The 17,482-nt window shown below is 30.7% G+C and overlaps 1 long non-coding RNA gene across 7 annotated transcripts; it reads right to left on the bottom strand.

Annotated features, from left to right (window-relative positions):
* Nucleotides 1-1,714: 1,714 nt before the first annotated feature.
* Nucleotides 1,715-13,012, bottom strand: LOC103852663. Of its 7 annotated transcripts, XR_004455477.1 has the most exons (6): nucleotides 8,745-13,012; nucleotides 8,587-8,645; nucleotides 8,475-8,500; nucleotides 7,855-8,384; nucleotides 7,061-7,528; nucleotides 1,715-6,950 (listed from the first exon to the last, which is right to left on the bottom strand). It is a non-coding gene; the product is annotated as an uncharacterized LOC103852663 (long non-coding RNA). The 7 variants fall into 7 exon arrangements; XR_004455474.1 differs by having other exon boundaries at nucleotides 7,855-8,500; XR_004455476.1 differs by having other exon boundaries at nucleotides 8,587-13,011.
* Between the last annotated feature and the right edge of the window lie 4,470 nt (nucleotides 13,013-17,482).

Here is a 17,482-nt window from a genome sequence, read left to right on the forward strand (position 1 = left end):
CAAATAAAATTTCGGTTGTATAGGGTTTTTCAAATTTTTTGTGGTGCTGGAAATAATTGGTCATTGTGACTTTAATCGTTTTAAAATATAAAGTAAGTTTTAAAATATGTAATTAATATATGTTTTTTGTATGGTTTAAAACTAATAAGATGTAAATAATGAAGAATATATTAAAAGTAAATATATATATATATATATATAACCAAATTTATGATAAACATGGTCAAACGGTTCATAATTTGTATGTTAAATTAAAAAACATCTTCTAGACAAAAGGAAAATCTACATTTGTATTTGTGCATTAAATGAAAAAGGGAAATAATATGAAAAGCTTCTTTGCAAACAATAGAGTGCATTAACAACTTGTATATTTTGTTTATTAGAGTTTTGGATAAATAATTAATATTTCAATAATAATAATGTTTTCATTCAAAAATGATAATATTTAAGTTGAAGATGAGATGAAGAGGAAGAGAATCACGATGAGATGGAGTCGGTGATAAGGCTAGGGTGAGGATGAGTGATCTTTAGTTTTTAGAAAATTATATGTTTTAGGGCTTTTAGTATTAATGGATTAGGGATTATGTTTTAGAGCCTTTAGTATATGAGTAATAATGGGTTAGGGCCTTTAGTATCTGAATAATAATGGACTGTTATAATGGAATGCTGAGAATGGTGTAAATGGGCTCCGAAATTTAGTAATAATGGGCTGCGAAGGTTGGTCTTTCAAGCCCAGTCCGAAATGACATGGCAGATTGGTTGGTTCTCAATTTTTTTGCCCATGTGACACCTCTAAAAAAGCTTCAATTTAGTTGCTTTTATATAGTGGGATTAGTGTTACCAATGTGTAAATGTAGACTATTCAAAAGGATATTGAATGTTGATTTTTAATGTCATGTACTCGTAACTAATTAAGGCTCTTCTCAAAATTTTAAATATGTATAAAATGGTCAGAAAGGTTTGTCACTGGTGGACCAGAAGACAAGTTATGTGGAAATAGAGCAGAGACTGAAATAATAATTGGAAATGGTTATAAATGTTAGTTCTGCGATTAGATTCAAACACTCATGTCGCATAACTGTGAACTGTCTATTTTTATCGAATACCCCAAAAATATGAAGAATTAAGCAAAGGTTGAAACTAACCATGATTAATCACTAACCATGATTAATCACAGTCTCTTAACTGGAATTTTTAACTTCGGTTAAAAGACGATTCTTGGTTTTTATTAAATTTTTACTAAAAAACGCTAAGAACCGTCTTTTAACCGAAAAAATGTAAAAAAAAAATAAAAAACAAAAAAAATGTCAAATCATAAATTAATAATTTCAGTTAAGAGACCAAGGTTAGTCATGTCCTTAGAGGTGATTACATGGGATGAGACCATAATTAAATGCCGATTTTGATGGTCTTTCGTTAATCTCCCCATGTGCCTTCTTTTATTACTTAAGCTACAAGCCTACAACACAATTTTCAAATGAAGCATCCTCTCTAAATTCCTCAAAATTCAGTATTTCCTACGTTCTATTTAAAAGATGTTCAAGACTTTGCACATAATTTAATTAACTAATTCTAAATCAATAGATCATTAATTATTTACCTAAATTAGCCAATAATAAAATAATTCGCAGAATGAAAATGATTAAAAATAAAAAATTTGGATAAAATATCATTGAATTTGAAACAATTTAGCAAAACAGCATTCGTTTTTTTCATTTAGAAAAAAAGTATGTTAATTCAATGTTATTATACGATTTTGAGTATAACAACCAACAATGGTCCAAATCTCAATTAGGGTTGTCCCGCGCCCTATTCGTAGAGCACTATGTTTAGTTTGTATGCATATAAAACATATGCATCCCGAAGCTAGAAATCTTATATACATTCAACGGTTAGGCTTCACAGTCATATCTCATGACACTTTTAAATTATAAATAAGCTTCCTTCGATTTCAGAACCCTCTGACCCCTAATTAATCATAATACTATTCATATAAGGTTTGGCAAAAGAAGTTTGAAACTCTATTCTTTGGCCAAAAGTAGTGTTTAGCATAGATAACTCAGCTGTCAAAAAGATACCAGCTATTATTAGATTTTCTTTATGAATAGAGGATTGAGAAATATGGGCCTTTTGTAAGCCCAATAGACGTAGTTTAAAACAGTTGACTGGACTGCGGGCTTGACCATTTTGGGAGTAACACGAAGTTTACGAAAATATAACAAATAGAAGGAAATCGGTCAATTCATTTAATTCATATTTGGCTATTTCATTTAATTCATACTCGGCTTATACGACCGTGCAAAAATATACATGTATTTTCAAAATTTTCAAATAACATATCCGTTGCTTATTTTTTTTGCGAAATCATACATCAGTCGCCACATCAGCTGACACATCATCTAATTTTGCTGATGTGGATAATACGCTAGCTAATTTTACTGACGAAAATATCATTTATACAATCTTTTTAAAAGAAAATAGTTGTTTTATATAAATAACTTTTTAGAAAATGTAAAATTTTATAAATTTTATTATTTAGTAATATTTAAAAAATTAATTAAATCATAAAAATTTAACTTTATATAACATATATATTTATAAATATTAGATTCTATCACAATACCGTCCTTATAAAAATTATATAAGTGTTGTAATGATTCAAATTCAATATCACTTTTGCAGTTGTGTTACTTTCAATAAAATCTATAACCTGAAATCTGAACCAAACCCGAACCAAATAATCTGATCCGTACTCGGTCTTAAATATAAGAAAATGCCCGAATGAGTCTTGTACAGTGTTACAAAAAATATCTTGATCCATACTAACAAAAATACCAATATGGTTCTTATGATGTGTTACAAAATAAAATCGAAATTCAAGAAACTTGACATGAATCCCAACGAGTACTCGAACACTACATTTAATAAATTTATGATGTAAAATTATTATATAACATTTACGAATATATCACTTATTTAAGATTAAGTCTTATGATTTAAAATAATAAAAAATAATAAATGTTACAAAATGATTATTTTGTTTAAAAAAATATTGTGCACATGGCATACTCATCAATAAATTTAGTTGACATAGCATGTATATCAGAAAAATTAGATGATACAGTTGATGTGGCGATTAGTGTATGATTTCACCAAAAGATAAACAAAAGGCATATTATTTGAAATTTTCAAAAATATAAATATGTTTTTGTATAGTCATATAAGTTGTGTATGAATTAAACATATCTCGAAATGGCTGTTTTCATATCTCTCATATTCTGAATAATGCACACAGTCACAAACATTGGTCAGTCTTTTTTTCTGTGACTTAACATTTTCGTAATATTGCACAAAGACAGAAAGAAACGACAATATTGCACAGTTACGAAAATGTTAAATAAAATCAAAATATTATAATTTGTTAGTGCAATTTCAATTTGATACAGTTTGAGTTTCAGACTGAAACCAGATAAATTTAGTGGTTATAATATAAATATATAATGTCAACTAAGTCTTCTTTTTATGTAATTAATTTGACTATTTATTTTTAATCGATAGGTTGAGGAGAAAAAACCTAAGCGATGGTCGGAACTCGTAACCAATCCATATGAAAGAGAGTGGAAATATGATTTGGATATCTGATTGTACTTAACGAATATAAATAACACTTTCCATTAATTAAAAGATAGTACAAACGACGACAAGTAACAAGAACAACGGCGAGTGAAGTGGAAGCACGAAGCATGCAAACCGACTCATCATGTTCTTGTCCTTACCTCAACGTTCTGACTATGTGAGCTCGCCATTTGGCAAACACTCTCTGAGAATAAACTAATTAAACAAATTAAGAATATTAAAAAATTAAGGAGAACTAAAAGGAAGGTGATTCTCAAATTACAAATTATCAGTATCAGAGAGTTGACAATTCAATGTCAAAGCTAATTACATTGTAGTAGCTTTCACCTTTCGGATTTCGCATTCAATTGAGTTGAAGCATATGATCATATCGAACCTTTCCACGTGATAACACGACCCTTCAAATAGACATACCCTAAACTCATAATTTAAAAATAACTAGGTGAGTTTTAGTGTAATACGCACACTTTTTATAAAGCCACATAGTTCTTTTTATGTATGATAAGATTATTATATTTCTATTTGTGTATTGCTTAATTAACTTTATGTAGAGGTCGTTTATACAAATGTAGCAAATTCTTTCTTAAGATGATCAAGAGATATATTACGTCTTTTCGTAACTTTATATGTAACTTTTCAGTTTATTAAGAATACACAGTGTTCATTTTATAGATATGCATCTTTATGAAGATCAAAACACAACCATAACGATTAAGAATATAAAGGCTTTCGATATCATCATATGCAGAGTCATCATTGTGCGGGACTCTTTGACGAAAGATACACGTACATAAGTACTTGGTCCCCGGGACTGGAATAATTGTGGAGCAAAGGACTTGAATCGTCCTTACACAAAATAAAATTAGATTTGATATAGTATTTTACAACAGATAAATCAGTGTACATCGTTGTCATTTGATAAGTCGATCACGTCCATATGATATTACATACCGTCTTTTAAGTTAATTTCGAGTGACGATTTTCGAGATCAAAGGTATGAACGAGAGATAGTGTTACGATAGGTCCATCTAGGAAAATGATATGTGATGATGAAGAGCGGTGAGAATTGACAAATTAATTATTTATATCGAATGGGCTTGCGACTTCATCATTCCCCCTACTTCCTCGCTTTCCAACTTGGTGGTCTCAATACCCTCTCTATTTAATTTAAAGAAACCCACTACGTTGTTACTGTTACTGTTATGTTTTTTTAATATAACGAAAATATCTACTTCGGACTCGATGAAACTGTAGTAAGTTCGATGTGGTTTTCTATTTCGCAAAGTGATTAACAAACCTTTTAAAAATTTTATCAAGTCCTACGTATTATATATTTTATTTGATAGAAGCTTACCCAGGTGGATTTGGGTGGTTAGAGTTTACCGTTTGACCCTCATAAGGTTGACATGATAACATGATTATTCCGTATTTTCTTAATCACATGATAACAATAAGGGATTACACTGAGACAAGAGATATATGCTAAAAAAAGGCCTAACAGAAACTGAAATGGAAGAATGCAACACGGTACTTACACACATGGAACTGGATTTGAAACTTTCTAAAGCACACAAAGAACAAAACAAAGACGAAAAAGAGTATAAAAGAAACATTGGGTGCCTCAGGTATTTGATACAGACACGACCGGACCTATTCTTTTGTGTTGAAGTTTTAAGTAGGTACATGCAAACTCCCAAACAATCGCAAAACAGTTTTAAAACAGATTTTGAGGTACTTACGAGGAATTCTTGCACACAGTTTGGTGTTTAGTCGAGCAGCAAAAGCAAAACTTATATGATATAGACAGTAGCCACAACGTTGATGACGGAAGAAGTACAAGTCGACACATTTTCTATTTCTCCGATAGTTCCATCATGTGATATTCTCAAAAGTAAGACATTGTTGCACTATCCCCTTATGAAGCCTAGTTTATGACATAAACTGAGGTGGCTAAGCATGCCATATGGCTACAAAAACTTCTTGGAGAGATTACCAGTAGGACGTGTGAGAAAGTAACAATTCATATTGATAATAATTCTGCTATAGCCCTCACAAATAACCATGTATTTCACGGACAAAACAAACACATACATCGATGTTATCACTCATAAGAGAGTGTGGAGAATGATTTTTGATCATGGTTCAGCATATACCCGGGAGTGAACAGAGAGATGACATCTTGACAAATACACTTGGGAGATTGAAGTTCAAAGAGATAAGAGGACTTGTCGGTATTGAAGACTTGTCAAAAATGGACTTCAAGTTTAAAGAAGAGAATGTTAAAAGTAAACTTGAAGTTAGCTTGGATTCAAAGCTAACCTAGTTATGAAAGAATTAAGAAATATACGTGTTTAGGAGATATCTAAATAAGTTAAACTTAATGAGATTAGGAGTTATCTATCTCTATATATAAGGAGATATCAAAGTTGTGACATAACTTATGAGTTGAGAAATTAAGGTTTGAGAGCTTTAGTTTTGAGTAATTTTCTAAAGCAATAAAGAAAGTTAGTCTTTGATCTTAAACCTTGTATTCTTTGAGTTCAATAACCACAGCCCAAAAAATATATATATATTTTTTAAAACATCCCAGTATATGGATAGAATTAGAATACGAAATATCATTAGTTATCGTTAAAACAATTACATCCAACATTTCAGTTTTGAATCTAATATGAAGGAAAAAGAAACATGAAAAAGTTTTATCACTGGTTTCCAAACATAGTGGAGCTTCAACTATTGGGGTCTTCCGACCGATCTCATGTTGCAATAAACTATACAAGCTCATCTCAAAAATAGTGGTAAAACGCCTCAAGCATCTATTGTAGATCCTAAAATCTACACTAAGAATTTGATAATGATCGGGAGTTTAATCAGGATAAGATAAACGATGTAGGCAACAATATCTTTAGAATACAACGATATAATCAGTTTCCGGTAGGTAAAAATGGACGTTATTGATGAATAAGATCGGATACAATGAGTAAAACAAGATCGAATGTTACAACGAGATCGCTTAAGAGAAAAAATCTAAAGATGGATGAATACAAGGTCGAAGTGTGGGTGTAGCTCTCTCTAGGGTTTTCAACGTGTCTCTTCTTTATGCGTCGACTTCTTGTTATAGCATGCTGCCCTCATGATGTTCGCAACTGCTCCGCAATCTCAGCAGCCGTTCCGCGATCTCCGGGTCTTCGAAGTCTCCGTTTGGAGCTCGAGTGCTTGCAGTGGGCTTCAACTCTTCGCGGCCCATTCAGTTGATCGTGGCCCATTTACATATTGACCGAAATTGGGTCCAACATCTACTTCTATACCTTATCCTTCCAAACCAAATAGATTTTGTGAAAGGTCGACTATTAGTGGAAAATACAATCCTAGCATCAGAGATAGTTCATGGTTATCATCGGAATAAATGTCAAAGTAGAGTTACCATTAAAATAGACATTGTCAAAGCTTTTGATACAGTCAATTGGGACTTTATCTTCAATTGTCTCCGTGGGATTAATCTGCCTTCTTAATTCATCAAGTGGGTCCATTTTTGTATTACTTCGCCAAGTTTTATGATAAGATTAAGTGGAACAGTCCAAGGCTTCTCCAAAAGTACAAGAGGACTCAGGCAGAGAGACCTTTTTTTTTCCTTACATGTTTGTCATTGCAATGAATTGTCTATCACTACTCTTGGATAAAGCAGTTGAAGAAGGAAAATGTGGTTATCACTACGCTTGTAAAGAGACCACACTCACGTACCTTTGCTTTGCAGATAACTTGTTAGTATTTTATGATGGATCATTCCGTTCAGTTCAAAACGTCCTTGAGATTCTGAATGACTTCAAACAGCTCTTTGTACCCTCAATCAGCATCTCTAAAACTTTCGTCTTCTCATGTGGGGTTCAACAACCTGAAACCAGGCAGATGAAACCCAATCATAATTAACACTAGAAACTCTCCATATTCACTACTTAGGAGTTCCACTCTGTAAAAAGAAGCTAACCCTATCAAATTGTGAACCATTAATCCAGCAAGTTAAGATCAAGATCAATAGCTGGACAACAAAAACTCTTTCGTTTGCAGGACGTTTGATCTCATGAATTTCTAATTTCTGGTGTTCTATCTTTACTATCTCTATAAAATGCATCAAACTAATCCACTCTCTACGTGGTGCTTATATTTGGAAGGGTACATCAGAAGAAAGCAATATGGCAAAGCTCTACTGGGAAAAAACACCTTAGCGAAGTCAGAAGGAAGTCTTGGGATCAGAGAGTTGGTATCTTGGAATAAATCTTGCTCAATCAAGTTGATATGGATTCTTTTTTCCAAAGCATGCTCTATTTGGATTGCTTGGTTCATCAAAAACATCCTCTCATGTAACATAAGCAACATGTGGATCATTAAGAAAAAACAAACTCACTCCTCATCGACTAAAAATATCTTACGAGATTATGCTTACAACTGGATAAAAACAATACCTCGAAATAGAAGGAACACTAGGTTCTGGTCAGACCGCTGGAGTCCGTCTGAGAACTTGAAATTCTATTCTATTTTGACCTCCCTGCATCTTAAAGCCTTGGTATTCGACAGAAAATGACCCTCCATGATCTATATCAACGAGGAAGCTGGCTACTCCCTCATCCATGGTCTGAAACACAACTATCTCTTCACGTCTACCTCTCCACCATCATTCTTATTTTGGAGAAATACATCTTCGAATGGTCACCTTTAGGAACTCCTAAATCGTTGTACTCAACTGGGATGATCTACAATGCAATCAAAATCCATCAACTTCCAATACCTTGGCATAAGGGGGTTTGGTTATCCAGAGGGATTCCACGGTATAATTTTCTCACTTGGCAAACAGTTCTGAATAGTTGTCCTACAAAGGATCAAATGTTAAGTTGGGCTCTCCAAACAGATCCATTATGTATCCTATACAACAGTGAAAGAGAATCAAGAACTCACCTCTACTTTGAATGCCCATTCTCTTAGAACTTATGGTAAGATTTGACGAGAAAAAAAAACTGGACACCAACAAGGAATTGGGCTTATGGACCAGTTTGCATGCCAAATGTAAACATCATAAACTTCTAACTCAGGTAGCATGGCAAGCGACGATCTACCTTCTTTGGTTTGAGCGAAATAGTAGGCTTCACCGCCAAAAATTCTGCACCACCTCTTCCATCTCGAAGCAAGCAGATGTTCTCATCATAAATCATATCTCCAGCTTTTGCTCTGCAACCCATCTCTCTCTTCGGTCTCTAAGATGATTCAAATTTGGCTCGATGACTAAGCATGAGCTCCTTCCTTTCGCAATCACTGACTCAGGGTCAATCACCTTTTCAGTTTCTCTATATGTAATTGTGTTTATTTGTAGTTCAAATGGGGCCAGACCCGTCCTAATGTTTAATTATCAACTTGATGTAATGGGACAAGCCCAAAAAACAACTGCCTTCTAGATTATTTTGTGTATGCAAAGTCTTTTCTCAAAAGAAAAATGTTTTTACGGTGAATCATGTAAACTAGGAAGAATATGTTGAGAATGTTGTGTATTGTTATTCATCAGAGTAACGCTTACATATATACGTGATACAAGAGAATCTAAACATACTAGATCTCCTTCTACCCATATCTTCTCGATACTTATCTCGTATCTATAATGGCTTATACCCCAAGTAACGCTATCTACCAACACATAACCGATACCATGTTAAGTTTCTTGGGCTTCCAACTTAAAACCAATTGGCGATGAGTGGATTGACCCTAACTCTTTATATAGTAGTAGATTAATTCATATATTTCTGATGTGAGATGTTTCTCATCAATACCCTCCCTCACGTTCAGACATCTAGGTCTGAAGCGTGGACAATGTGGGAATAACATCCACAGAGGACCCAACATCGGTATAGTAGTAGTTGTAGTAAATTATGTCAAAGGATCTTATCGCTCTGAGACCATGTAAACTAGGAAGAATATGTTGAGAATGTTGTGTGTTGTTATTCATCAGAGTAACGCTTATATATATACGTGATACAAGAGAATCTAAACATACTAGATCTCGTCCTACCCATATCTTCTCGATACTTATCTCGTATCTACAATGGCTTATACCCCAAATACCGCTATCTACCAACACATAACTGATACCACATTAAACCGAACCATAACCTGCTCTAACAAATCATCTAAACACTATGTGCTGAGGATAAATCAAAGTACTATGATGTGCAAGAAGCCAAGAAGTAAAATGACGTTTGAAAATTTAACAATTGGACCCAAAAATGACGTTGAAATCTTAAGCATAAATCTCAGCTTATAGATGTCGAGGTTATGTACAAATGGAGCGTAACCACAGGCCCACATGTCAGTTGCTCATCCAACCTTCAACATTTAGAAAAATATGAAATACCATGCATCGGTTACTCTAGATAGCTGACATCTAACATTTACGTTTCGATAACTAATATGAGGTTTTAAATATGAAAGTAGCTTTTACAAGGGAATATATCGAGGTTATGGACAAATGTAGCAGTTCTACAATTCAAAAACGCTCAAAACCACATGTCAATGTGTCATTATATAGAAAAATATGAAATATTATGCATGCATCGGTTACGTATAGGTAAATGACAGTACTGTGGTCTACAAGAACTCAAGAAGCATGAGAGTAATGTGGTTCGCAAGAGGCCAAGAAGTAAAATGGCGTTAGAAATTTGAAAGCATTAACTGCCCTTGAACTTTCTTCTTTGGTGTTCATTCAATGTATACGAAAGAATAAACCAACGAAATTAAAGAGAGAATCCTACAAGATTTTGCCACGCCCACTCGCAATAAATGAAGCTGATTTTGAAATAAAAATTCCGAGTATAAAAATAAAATCGGAAAGTTTTATAGTTTGTTGCGATATGAAAATTTTATACTATTTTAGTGAAGCACTAAACGTTACAACTTTTAAAAAGGACCTAAAAATTATCATGATTTATTAAAAAAAAAACTTTTATTATTTTATTGATATTTTTACGGATTGAATAAAAACACTTTTAATCTTTCCCAATTTGACTATAACTGTAATGTGAATGTACTATAATCAATGTAAATTAATACTATTCCGTAAATTAATAAACCCAAATAATGTAAATGTGGTATAATCAGTGTAAATTAACAAAAATAAAATAATAAAATTGTGGGTTATGAACTAATCCATTGAAAGAATTAGTAAAGTTGAATAAGATAATATTAAGATATCAGTTTTATAAAACTTCTATAAAATTTATATTTATTCATATTTTCAGACCATCCAGAAATATTTCCTGTATCCAAAAGAATAATTGAATTGTGTCATCAGAGTAGTCACAAATCTTTTTTTCTCTCACTTGGATAGATCATCAGACAAGTAAAATAATCTTTTCTATTTTTGATCGTCGAGATTACTAATTATATTTTCAAATTCATGCATTTTTCATAAGCATTTTTGTTTTTGTTTTCTGTAACATCTCTTAAAGTAAGAATTTAGAAAAAACTATGTACTTTCATAAAATAATTATTTTAATATATATATATATATATTTTTTATTAGTTCATAGATATTTTACCATAAATTTAAAACCATCAACGTCTATTATTTATTAAAAAAACACTAGATTTGGATCTACATGTTTATGTAAGTTTTGTTTTCACTTTTATTATAAATTTAAACTAATATAACATATAATTGATTTTGTTATAAAATATTGATATTATATATAATGTAGTTCAAGTGATAATATATATCTTTAAAATATTTTTTTTATTTTTTATTTTTTTATTTTACATAATATAAGTTTTAGACGGAAAGTCAAACTCTTTCTTCCACAAATTTATTTCATTTTCCATTTTAAAATTTTCATAAAATCTGAGTAAATATTCTTAGATGCCATCTATATATATATATTATTCGATATGTAATCAAAATATAGGAAATTTATATTAAAAACTAAAATAACAAATACACCAATAATAAATAAATTTTCTATAATAATAAAAATTCGAATACATAAACAAATTAGAAAATTTTAAAATTTAGATTCTAATGCTAGGTGAGTTTCAAAAAAAAATTGTCTAAAGTTTTTATAAGGGAAATACCCAAAGATAGCAATAAAAACGTTTTGGTCACAAATATAGACTCTAAGAATCAAAATGACCAAAATGTTTCGTACTTTCATTAAAGAGATAAATATACATTTATACCCTAGGTTAACTAATCTAAACCTTAGGGTTTAGAGTTAACGGATAGAAATTTGTGATTGAGGTTTAGTACTTTCATTAATGAGATAAATATGCATATCTTCAATCATGTTTCGAGATTTTAATCAATTGCCTAAGAAGATGGTTCTCTTTGTTGGTAGTTTTTTTACTAGATTACAATATATCCTCGAAGTGTGTCCATTTTTATATTTGGAAGTTATCAATAGCATTTTTTGAAATTTTTTATCATGAATATATTTGTGTAAAATAATCACAGAAGTTTTGAAAAAAAATTACTAACCAAAAAATATTTGTTTTCTTTTGGGATTGGTTAAAAGAAAATCAAACATTTTTTTTTAGAAAATAAAATGATACAAAAGATTTGATACAAAGTTATAAACTATTTAAATTATCAGTAAAATTATTGGGTTTTGTAATGCAATATAATATTTTGAAATTCTAAGAACTTAAGATAACCACAAATAAAATTTTCATCAGACGCTCACAAGAAAAAAAAAGGATTCAGTAATCTTTTAGCAAGACTTTGTTAGTATAATAATTGCTCAATACAGTTTTTAATTGTTTTTAGTATACGTACATATTTTGGTGTATTAAATAATTTATTTTTCATAATTTCTATAATAATTTGTATTTTTAATTTTGGACCCTTGAAAATATATAATTATATATATATACACATTACACAGAGTTATTAATCATAATGGTCTCATGTGTTGGTTTTACAATTGATAATTAACTATGGTATTTGTTTATGATAAAAATATGTTGTCAACAACATAATTCAAATTTTATTATGATTCATACTACATATTTGTGATAATCTTTTACAAAACAAAATAAGACGGTTATGTTCGAGCACACTGTATTATTTTATCTAGATTTGTATTGATTGTACGATAGACTAAAGCGATAACACATTACTAGAGTTTAACCCGCACATCTTGCGGATATATTTTTATTTTATAAATATTTAATTTTGATATTATTATATAAATTTAAATATACAATTTATATCTTTAGTGTTATATATTTTATAACTCTTTAATTTTATTTTTTAGGTTTCTTATTACTTTATTTATATAGGGGTTTGTTTTATTCATTTTACCTTTTTTATTACGTTTTTTGAGTTTTCATGATTTGAAATAATCAAATAAAAACTATTCTTCAACATATGATTTTTGAAAATATGTAGCTGTAGAAATAAAGTTTTAACATATATTAATAACTTCATTTGTATAAAAAAATATGACATGATTAACAAATTTAAACCCGTTTTAGTGGTAGATGATAATTTCTTTTAATGAAAGCATTATATTACTTAATTACGAAATTAATTAATGCAATATTTAATAAAACTATTTAAAAATTTAATAGGATTTTGTTAGATTTTTCTCAATAGATTTTGTTATAACTGAAAATAAAATTCAAATCTTTAGTTAAAATTAATTTATTATTAATATTCATATTAATTATCATGTCATATTATGTGATTAATGAAATGGTTCTAGTAGACTTCTAAATAGTAGATAAAAATGGTACTTCTCTTTTAATAGAGAAGATTGGAAAACTATTTACATCATTGAATCTCCTCAAAATCGATTGAGAACATTGTCCAACCTATTGGTTAAGAAATCATTTTTACCCAGTATTGCAAAAAATTATCTTTGTATATGGGAATGCAATCTTACACTTTATTGTTCACATTAGTGTTTCTAGCTCAGCATGAAACAGTGAGAGATTACTTAGTATATTTTTCACCTCATCCAGACATCTTATCCTTCTTGACTGATATACCATCCTAGCCCAAAAACCACTGTATGCTTTCCGAAAGTACACTCTTGAATAAATAATCCATATATGAAAAAATTAATGACATATAAAACACATATGTATTTTGCATCTAGCCATTAATTCATCCTCTCGACGCTCTCTTCTTCAACTTACAACCACAGATCTCTGTTTCTCCGGTGACCGGCGCGTGGCGGCTCCGTTAGCGCCACCGCCGGTCCCGTTAGTTTCCTCTTCTTTGTTTTGTGTAGATCCCTTATTTAATTTGTCTTAGGTTTCGTATCTGGTTAAGCGGAGGGTGCTGTTTCGTCGAGCTCGTGTCGGGTCACGGTCTCTGTGGAGGTCGTGTGGCTAGTTGGTCATGCCAGCTGCCGGTGAAGCTTGGTGGTTCCGTTTCGAGTCGTCTCTCGGGTCCCTGCCTTTTGTGGGTTGAAGTAACGATTGGTCCTTAACGTTTTGTTTTTGTGACAATGTTGGGTTTGTTTGATGGTATTGGTCTTTACGGCTGTTGTCGTATGTTTAGCATGGGCTTGTTTATGGTGGGATAAGCTTGGTTTTCGATGTCTCTATTCTTGGGGTTAACAATTGACTTAGCAGATTGGGTTTCAACTGGTGGTGGGTACAATGAGTGCTTCTCTTCGTTTCTTTTTCCGTGAGTGAGTGACTCCGGAGAGTTTCGATGGGCAAGGCTTCCGTTTCGTGTGGTTTTAGCAGGTCTTCTATTCAGGGGTAAGTGGGCGCTTGTGAGTGCGTCGCATCCGTATACGATGGTGGTGTGGACCGAGTAACGGTCCTTCTTGTCGGGTTATGAAGTCTTGAGGTTCTTGGACGTTATCGGTTGGCGGGCGTGTGCAGCAACGATAGGTTGTGGTGTATTGGGTTCTAGAGGTGGAGGTTATCGGGTGGCAATCTTTGATGTGCAGCGATAATTCCCGGTCATTGGCATCCTTATGTTTTGAAATCTGCTGAGTTGTTTTGCTTAATATCCTAGTGTAGTTATTAATGGATTTCCTTTGCTTAGTTGTGGATTGAGTTCTTATCGCTTGTGTTTGTAAGTCGCCCCTGTGTGGGTTCTAGCTGCCGCCTCCTGTGGGCTCTTGTGTCTGAAGAATGTTCGATTTTCCGTCAGTTTTTGTATTTTAATTAGTATTTTTCTATGGAATATGAATTTAAATTTGGGGGAAAAAAAAGCACACACATATGTTAGATGAAACTGGTAAAAGAGTCAATGTTTGGAGTGCCAATGAAAATTAAAAAAAAAATACATTGTTTAGTAATTCTCCGTCCATTCCACAATCATCGTATTGTATATCACAATTTTTTTCTTTCAGAATTAAGGTACCAATAAACATGTCAAATAATTTACCAAACAAAATGGGGTCATTTGAATTTCCATAAGAAAGCATGTAAAATTATTACCTCCTGGGCCATATATTGAGTAGTTACACATTAAAAGGAAATTATTTTCGGTACGATATCCTGACTTAACCGTATTTTTATAAATTTTTTAATTATGTAGTATTAGAGAGTAAGAATACTATTATGTTTATATTATTGTGTTGTTATTTGGTGGATTACATGAAGTTGTATATAGCCATGATATCTTGTTATGTTTTTGGGTTTCCAACTTAAACCCAAGTGGTCATAAGCGGATTGACTGAAGTTGATTATATATTAGTGTTGGTCTCTGTAAACTTTCGGGGTGGGATTTAAAAACATCCTCTCGAGGTGTGGTTTATATTTGATTTGTGTCCCATTTTAGGACTGATAATAAACCTTTTTGGCCACCATGCTTGAATCAACAAATGAGGCTCTGATACCATGTTAAATTTGAGCTTATCATGGATTTCTACTTAAAACCAATTGACTATAAGCAGAATGATCCAAGCCATATCTGTTTAAAATTTCGATATGAGATCTCAACACGTCCCCTTGATATGATGGTTTTGTCGGCTCATCTCAAACTGAATCTCACTTTAATACCGATAATAAACCCTTTCGTGCCACTAAATTTGGGTCAGAAATGAGTTTCTGATATCATGTACGATTAGGTAGTAAGAGTATTATTGTGTTGTAACATTGTGTTTCTATCTGAATTACATGAAGTTGTACATATATGCACAAGACTTAAACACATTTCTAATAGAATTAGAACTTATCTTCTTTTTTTTTGGCATCGAATTAGAACTTATCTAATTATGATATATATCTAGATCAACTTACCTTTATCGGAATAAAATTCATACGATACTTTCGGGTTTGGGCTTGAAAGACTCTACGGGCTTAACTTTGTATTCTTAACGGTTTACAATAGTTGATTCGAAAGATACACATCTTCCTTCCCATGTTATCTTCAATAAATTACCTTCCGTAAGTGTGTGATGATAAATTGTATCTAATTGACACATTTAAGCTAAGTATAACATATTCTGACACAATAATTGCATTAACCAACTGAGAATTTCATGTTCTTGTTGCTAGATCAATTAGTCGACTAACCTGACAAAAGTATAATAATGATAGAATTTACATATTGATGATCTCGGGTGAAAGATTGAAATTCCTACATCATTCCATACTGAGATGGAAGATTATGTTTCTATCATTCTGATTAATTTTTTTGTTTACAAGAGATCGAAATAATAAGTACAATATAATCGGTCAGGAAATCCAATTTTAAAGTCTTTATCTTGGAAATCTTGATGATACATAGTTTGTTTCATCATTTAACATCCACAATCGTTTACCAACACAACCAAAAAAATCATCCAGCAAAGTTTATTTCATCTTTTCATTTATATTTTCACAATTTGTTACAAGATATTAGATGTATATTTTTATTGTTTTCACTAAAACTAAATGTGCTCATGCACATATGTTAATATTTACAAAATAATTAAAATTTAATTATTTAATATTTTGTTTCCACTTGTTGATAAATTTTAAATCATTTTATAATCTACATGTATGAAAAGTAAATATAATATTTTATTTAAATAAAATTATGTTGTTATCTTAATTAAATATGTAATTTCGATTATAACAATATATATCAGTTTAATTCTCTGTTATATTATGATATTCTATTTTTCAATTGAATCATAATTTATTTTAGATTTAAATATATATAAATAAAATTCTTTTAAATATATTTAGTTTGATTCATCCTATTTGCTTGTAAATATATTTTAAATATATTCAAAGAAGATTATTTTCTAATAAATATTAATAAATTATTAATCTTTTGCTTATAAAATATAAGATGGTTTATAATATATATATATATATATATATATAAATTAAATATAGTTTTTAAATTGTATTGCTAGCTTAATTTGACATATAATTTAAGTTATAATAATCCAGACCAATTTATTTGATTATTTTAAAACATATTAGTTTGAACAACTCTTCTAAATTGAACTAACTGTTATCCTTGTTCCATTTTTGTTCTAGTTTGGCTAAAATTTGAATTATTTCATCCTTTTCATTTAGTTTGGTTACTCATCTTACATATGTAAATATTTGTTTATAAAATTCTATATAATTTGATATAAGTTTTCAAAAGCTAATATTAGAAGAAAAAAATAATTAAAAATATTTTTCCCCACATTAATTTAAATAATTAGTCAATTTTATTTTTTTAAATAGTAAATATTTTTTCTATAAAAATATTTACTGAATAAAGATCTTTTTTTTGACAGCACTGAATAAAGATCTCATACTTATTAAAAATAAATAATATATATTTGTTTAGCATATTTTATTATATACATATTTTTAAAAAATATATATATATTTTAAATTAATTAGTTGTTAAACTTAATCT

This window comes from Brassica rapa, chromosome A02, assembly GCF_000309985.2.
Source record: "Brassica rapa cultivar Chiifu-401-42 chromosome A02, CAAS_Brap_v3.01, whole genome shotgun sequence".
NCBI classification, from domain to species: domain Eukaryota; kingdom Viridiplantae; phylum Streptophyta; class Magnoliopsida; order Brassicales; family Brassicaceae; genus Brassica; species Brassica rapa.